Consider the following 6,428-nt stretch of genomic DNA (forward strand, 5'->3'; position numbering starts at 1 on the left):
CAGAGCTCTTATAACATAGGTTAGTGACCCCCAATGTATTCACTGACTGAGCCAAAACTGAGGCCAAGCTCCATAACTGCAGCAACTGCTAGGTTTGTGGAGAACTGCCTTTGTCCTCCTCTACTGGTCTCCCATGGCTGATTGATCCAGCTAATGCCAGTGTGTAAAGTGCTCTCTTTCACTGGTCAAACAGCTGCTTCCCAAAGTGACTTCAACCTCTCCTTGTCTGTTGGTGTTATATGTTCTTATCCTTCCTTGGATTTTGTATTTTTGTTGTGATAGGTTGCTGTTGCTTATATCGTATTTGTGGTGTGTGGCTGCAATGCACTTCTGCTGCCCTGGCTTGAGGGGTACCACAGAAGACTGGTGTGATAAGATTGTAAGGGCTGTTTTAGGGTATGCAAAGTGGAGTGTAAGGTAAACACTGTGCATACCCAAAGATGGTAACAGTCCTGCTAAGTCACTGTAAGGACTTGTCAGCTGTCCCATTTTGACCTTTTTTTTTTTTTTTTTTGTGGCTGTGATGGGGAGAAATCAAGGACTTTTTGTGGCTGTGATGTGCTATAAGCCAGGCTATGAAACAACCTCAATAGATTTACAAGGACACCTGGACTCAAAGCTCTACTTCCTGGAAAGCAGGCTTGCAGGAATAGAATTCAAAGGTCATGTGAGCCCTGGCGAGGAGCCTCTTTTGTGCAGGAGAGAGTACAGCAGGCAGTAGGACAAAATAGTCCTTGAGCTTAGAGTGTAGGACAAAGGAAAGTTTGAAGATGCCAGAACTAAGGGTAGGAGGTGTGGAGGAGACGAAGGACTATCAGCAAGGAATAATTGTAGGTGACTCAAGCAATAGAAAGTTGGAAAATGAGGATCTCCCACATGTAAGAAATTTGGGAGGAGATGAGGAATCCTTCCCCGAGTAGGCATAGAGTGACTGAAATGGAAGATGGATGATTGATGCAAATGATATTCAATGCACATGTTAAGGTAGGGGAATCAATGGATGGAGTAACATTGAGAGTATATGTAAAATGGCATTCATACTTCTTTCAAATCCATAGGACACCATGTTTCAATGAACTTGATCCCCTTGGCAGTGATAGTGCCTCTGATGCTTCTGATAGGTCTTGCATTGTGGTTTAAGAAGCACTGGTGAGTTCTTTGTACTTCTGCATCTATTCCCATTTCCTCATTTCATCTTCTTTATTTCCTTCTTTCAACACTTCTCTCTTTACTACCTGGTAGTGTAGTGCCTAACACATTTGACTGCTAACCAGAAAGCTGATGATTCAAACCCACCAGCCACTCCTCAGAAAAAAGACTGGGTAATCTACTTCTGTAGAGATACTGACTCAGAAACCCAAGGAGGGGCTGCTATGAGTCAGGACCCACTTGACAGCAGTGAGTTTGGTGTGATCTTTAATATCTTTCCCCTCTTTCCTCTATTTCCTACCTTCCACTTAACTAGAGTTTTTCCTATCTTTGTTCTTTCACAGTTCATATCAGGACATCCCATGAGCCTCTTTACCATGCCCTTCCCAATGCAAGAGGAGCAAAACAATCCAGAAGCTCAGCACAAATACTGATGCCAAATACTATATAATCTCCAATTAAATGTGGTTTTATGTTTTTGCTTAATGGTCATTTGTTAATTATAAATCAGTTTAATACTTATAACTCTGTGTGCAATGGTTGTGTATTCATATCCATATTTTCAATCATATTAAACATTCAAAATTCAATTCTGATGTCATGTCTTCCAGAGGTCATCTCAGACTCACAGGTCAGAAGCAGAGTCAGAAGTCTCTCTCTTCTCAATTGCCACAACAATTCAACTGTACTCTACTACATTTAATCCTTTCTACTTACCCAGCACTGAAGTGATTTTGGTCTTTTTTCTCTTCTAATGCTTTAGCTCCTTGAGGGAAAGGATCTTGAAAAAGTGTCTTAGCTGCATGTAATGTAATAAGTCCTCAGTCAAAAGCTAAAGCAAAACCAAACCCACATACCCAAAGTAAATTAACTGTCAGATTCTCATTGTTTTCCTAACTGATATCATTATAATCTATGAAATATTGTTCCTTTCCTTCTTTAAATGCCCATTAGTCCAAGAAATTCCACATTCCATTGTTGTTGTTGCTGTTGTGCCATCAAGTTGGACTCGACTCATAGCGACCTCTCCTTGGGTTTCTGAGGCAGTATCACTACGAAATTAGATTGCCCAACCTTCCTTCTGAGGAGTGGCTGGTGGGTTTGAACAACCAGTCTTCTGGTTAGCAGTCAAGTGCCTTAGGCACTATTTACACCCTCACTTTAAGGGAAAATGCAGCTTTGCCAGCACACATTTCTTTCTTTCTCTCTCTTCCTCCCTCCTCCTTCCCCTCCCTCTCCCTTCCCTCCCCTCCTAATTTTGTGCCCAGGTTTGGTTGGCAAAGGATGAAATCTGAATGAGATGGAACACTATAGGTTCCTGGATGGCTGTGGGTAATAAAAAATGAAGTAAGGGGTGAGGGGCACTTAGCTATGACGTTTGCCTAATACAAGGCTCCGTGCTCTGTCACCAGCCTCCAGAAGGGTAAACTGGACCTGGAAACAAGGGTGCTTACATTCAAAGTACTCTAGTATACCTAGTGGTCAGAGATATACATCTTACCAAAGCACACCACATTTTGGCCCAGATCTACTTTCACTGGGAGCTAACAGAAAAGTGCTTACCTTTTTCATTGTGGCCACCTGGGAGAAGAACAACTAGCAGCAGAAGTTGCAGAAACAGCATTTTATTTGCAGGTGTTTCTTTCTTACAGCAAAGATGATCTTTCATTTCTGTTCTCAGCTAATCTTCCCCTCAGTATCTCTATTCTAATATCTTCTACTGCCAACAATCTTCATTTCAGCCACAGCCAACAATAAAAATCTACCACATGCCACAACCCTGTGCTTCTTGCTCAGTCATTCATTCCCCCTCCACCTCTGACTTAGAATTATCCTCTCTACTTCAGTTTTTCTCCCTATCACTTGTTTTCATCCCATCTACTTCTCTTCCTCAACTATTGTGGACACAGTTGCATGTGATATTTAAGGGTTACTTCACTTCTCTTGCATTTTGTGCACCAATTATAAAATAAAGAGGAGAAACTAAACATTTTCCAAGATCCTGTTTGCTTTATCAGACCATAATTCCTTCATTTCCTCCAATCAACTTTGCCTCCAAGCTCTTATCATGTCCTCTTTTATAATGTCCCCAAAGAATTTTCCTTCCCATTTTATCTCTTGTTCACAGCCATAGTCATCTTTTGATTCTCATTGGCTCACTTACAAATTTGAGAGTTTGCCTGCTTGGAATCTACCCTGTGCATCTGTATAAACTACACTGGAGGAAACTCTCCAGTGTCTTTAGAGATGAAACTCCAGCCATTAAAACTGTGCAGGGGCATGAAACATACAAAGAATAAAACCTTCTATTAATCATAGCTCATATATTCACTCACCTAAAAATCACTCAACATGTGTTTGGCACTAGTCATCTTAATAGGCATGTGAACATACAGAGAATGCAATCACACCAATCAAGGAGTTTTTAAACTACAGGAAAAGAAATATATTTAAACAAAACTTAAAATGTATTGTGTTCAATGCCATTTCTATGTATAAAATACCCAGATACAGGCCTGCTTAGAACAATGTGCCCTGGAGAAGTGTTTTGACTGCCAAAGCCCTGCACATCCACAAATTCAAATTCTGGAAGTACATTTCAACCTGATGTTGACCTATGTTGGACTGTGGTAGTTGGAAGATGCAACTTTCCAGGAGAATACAGACATGGGGAGTCCATAACATGCATGTTGGAGTAAAATGGTGTGATCTGAAAAAACAAAATGTATTGCCAAAAAAGGGGCAGCATTTGGTAATGTTTAAATTACTTATGTAGTTTACTTACTAATTGATACATGACCGTGATGGGTTAATGTGCCTGAAAACATGAGCACAATATCTTAGTGAGACACAGGTAATGCACTTATTATTATGTTGTTGTTGTTGAGTGCTGTCAAATCAATTCTGACTCATAGTGACTCTATAGGACAGAGCAGAATTGCCCCCATGGGTTTTCTTGGCCATGATCTTCATAGAAGAAGATCACTGGGGCTTTCCCCATGGAGAGGTGCTGGTGTGTTTAAATTGTCGACTTTTCAGTTAGCAAGAGACTGCTTAATCATTGTGCCACCAGGGCTCCCATTTTTTACTGTTATAACATCCCTTAAATAATTTTAAATAATCCACTGAATGCAAGAATAGTCACTGAAAACACTATTTGTCATTTTATCTCTTACTCAGATTACTCAGTGTTAACTGTGAGACTGGAAACAACACTCAGTGAGATCTGGTCATTATGTTGTCAGAAATTTGGAAATTTCTGAGGCTCCAGACACATCTAAGAGTAAGACATCATTTAAGCCCCACCCACGTCATTCATAAACACAAGACTTCACTTTGCCTCTACTTTTATTGTAAATGGCAAACCCTATGGGGTCAATCTACTACATTGAAATATGGGGGTCACTGAGCTGAAATGAACTCACTAGCACCTAACAACAACAATAATAACAGTAGATATAACCACCACTTATCTGTCAATTTGTTGTCCTGTGGTGGTTTGTACATTGTTGTGATCCTGGAAGCTCTACCACCAGTGTTTCAAATACAAGCAGGATCATGCATAACAGGGCTTTCAGTCTATGATACATTGAGAAGAATGACCTGATAAGATACATCCAAAAATTAGCCAAAGAAAACCATACAGGTCACAACAAAACATGATCTGGCTCACTTGTCTTGGATTTGCCATCAGGAGGAATCAATTACTAGTGGTGAAGTGGAAGGCCAAGGAGGGCATGGAAGACTCTCAGTGAGATATATTAGCACAGTAGCAGCAATGATAGACTTGAACATGACAGCAGTAGTGAGGATTATGCAGAAAAAGCAATGTTTTGCTTTAATATACTTAAGATCTCCATGAGTTGGAATAGACTCAACAGTGGCTAACAGCAACAAGCATTTAGCAAGTTTTTTCTACATGAGTCATCAGGAAAAATACATTTCTCCTGTTCCTTTGTAATTAAGGTGGGGCAATGTGCCTGTATTATGGCCAATAAAATGTGTGCTAGAGTATAAGCCACTTCCAGGCTGGGCCTTTTAAAATATCACATCTGATCATCTTGACCTGCAGACTCAGCTTGGAAGTCACTTGTTCCAGGAGACAGAGCTATGAAATGGACAAGGGCTGACTGATCTACAGGAGCTTGTTTACATAATAAATAAATTGGTTTACACTAAACCTCTAAGATTGTAAATTTTATTTATAACTGCAAAACATCCTAGCTAACCTGGAGCAAAAAGGGCATGGGGGAAACATCGCCTGACCTCTAACATCATGAGGGGGAGAGACAATCACCATCAGCAGCATCAGCCCAAGGCTGATGAAATGGAGATCAGACATTCTGCCACCCTCCAAACTTTTTACTAATTCTGACACAAACTGCCCCTCCCACAGCACTCTCTACTTCTCTGCCAGGTTCATTAATTTGTTGCAATGACCACACAAAACTCACAGAAAGTACTCACGATTATGGGGAAGTAATAGGTCACAATTCAGGTTCAGGAACACTCAGTATACAACTCTTCGATGAGGACAGCCTCCCCTCCGCCATGTCCACAAGCATGCCTCTCTTTGGCCCTTAACCTCTCAGCCTGGCCTCTGCCCCGCTTGGGCTCTTTCGTTCACCACACTTCACAAGCAAGCCTCCTGTGACAAGGCACTCAGCTTTCCCGCTTCTTGGGCCAGCTAGGCCACTGCTAGGTCTCACACTGATCTCTTGGTTCTGCTGCCTCTGCTACCACCATCTCTCTTCCATCTCTCTGCCATTATCTCAGCCCAGGGATATCATGTCCAAGGATATGCTCCACTTCCAGCAATTCTATGTTTTGATGGTGGTGAGATTCCCCTTTTCTGTTTCTGCGGTGGCTCATTTTAAGCCTAGCAGAAAGACAAAACTGACAAATCTCCACATTAGGGTTCCCTAGACCTTATTTTGGGGATTCCACCCCCACAAGGGCACCATGAACCTTATTTACATTACTAACAAACTACCCAATCCCTTTGGTGAACAACAAGCACCTTATATTTGCATAGTTCCACCCAGTCATCTGATGGGAGTCACAACAACCATGGCTAGGAGAACCATGCTAAGTAATTCACTGCACCCCACCTGGCTAATGTTGAACCCAATAAGTAGTGTCCTTTCCCCACTCCAGAGTTGAAAGCAGGTGAGATATAGAGAGCATAGGAGAAAGGTTCCAATTTTCAACATTATTTTTAATAGTGCTGATAAGTAAATTGCTGTTGGGGCTTTTGCTGGTTAGTGATCCACAAGCAG

This window comes from Orycteropus afer, unplaced genomic scaffold (genome assembly GCF_000298275.1).
Source record: "Orycteropus afer afer isolate SDZICR_OR568_19922 unplaced genomic scaffold, OryAfe1.0 scaffold00193, whole genome shotgun sequence".
Taxonomy (NCBI): domain Eukaryota; kingdom Metazoa; phylum Chordata; class Mammalia; order Tubulidentata; family Orycteropodidae; genus Orycteropus; species Orycteropus afer.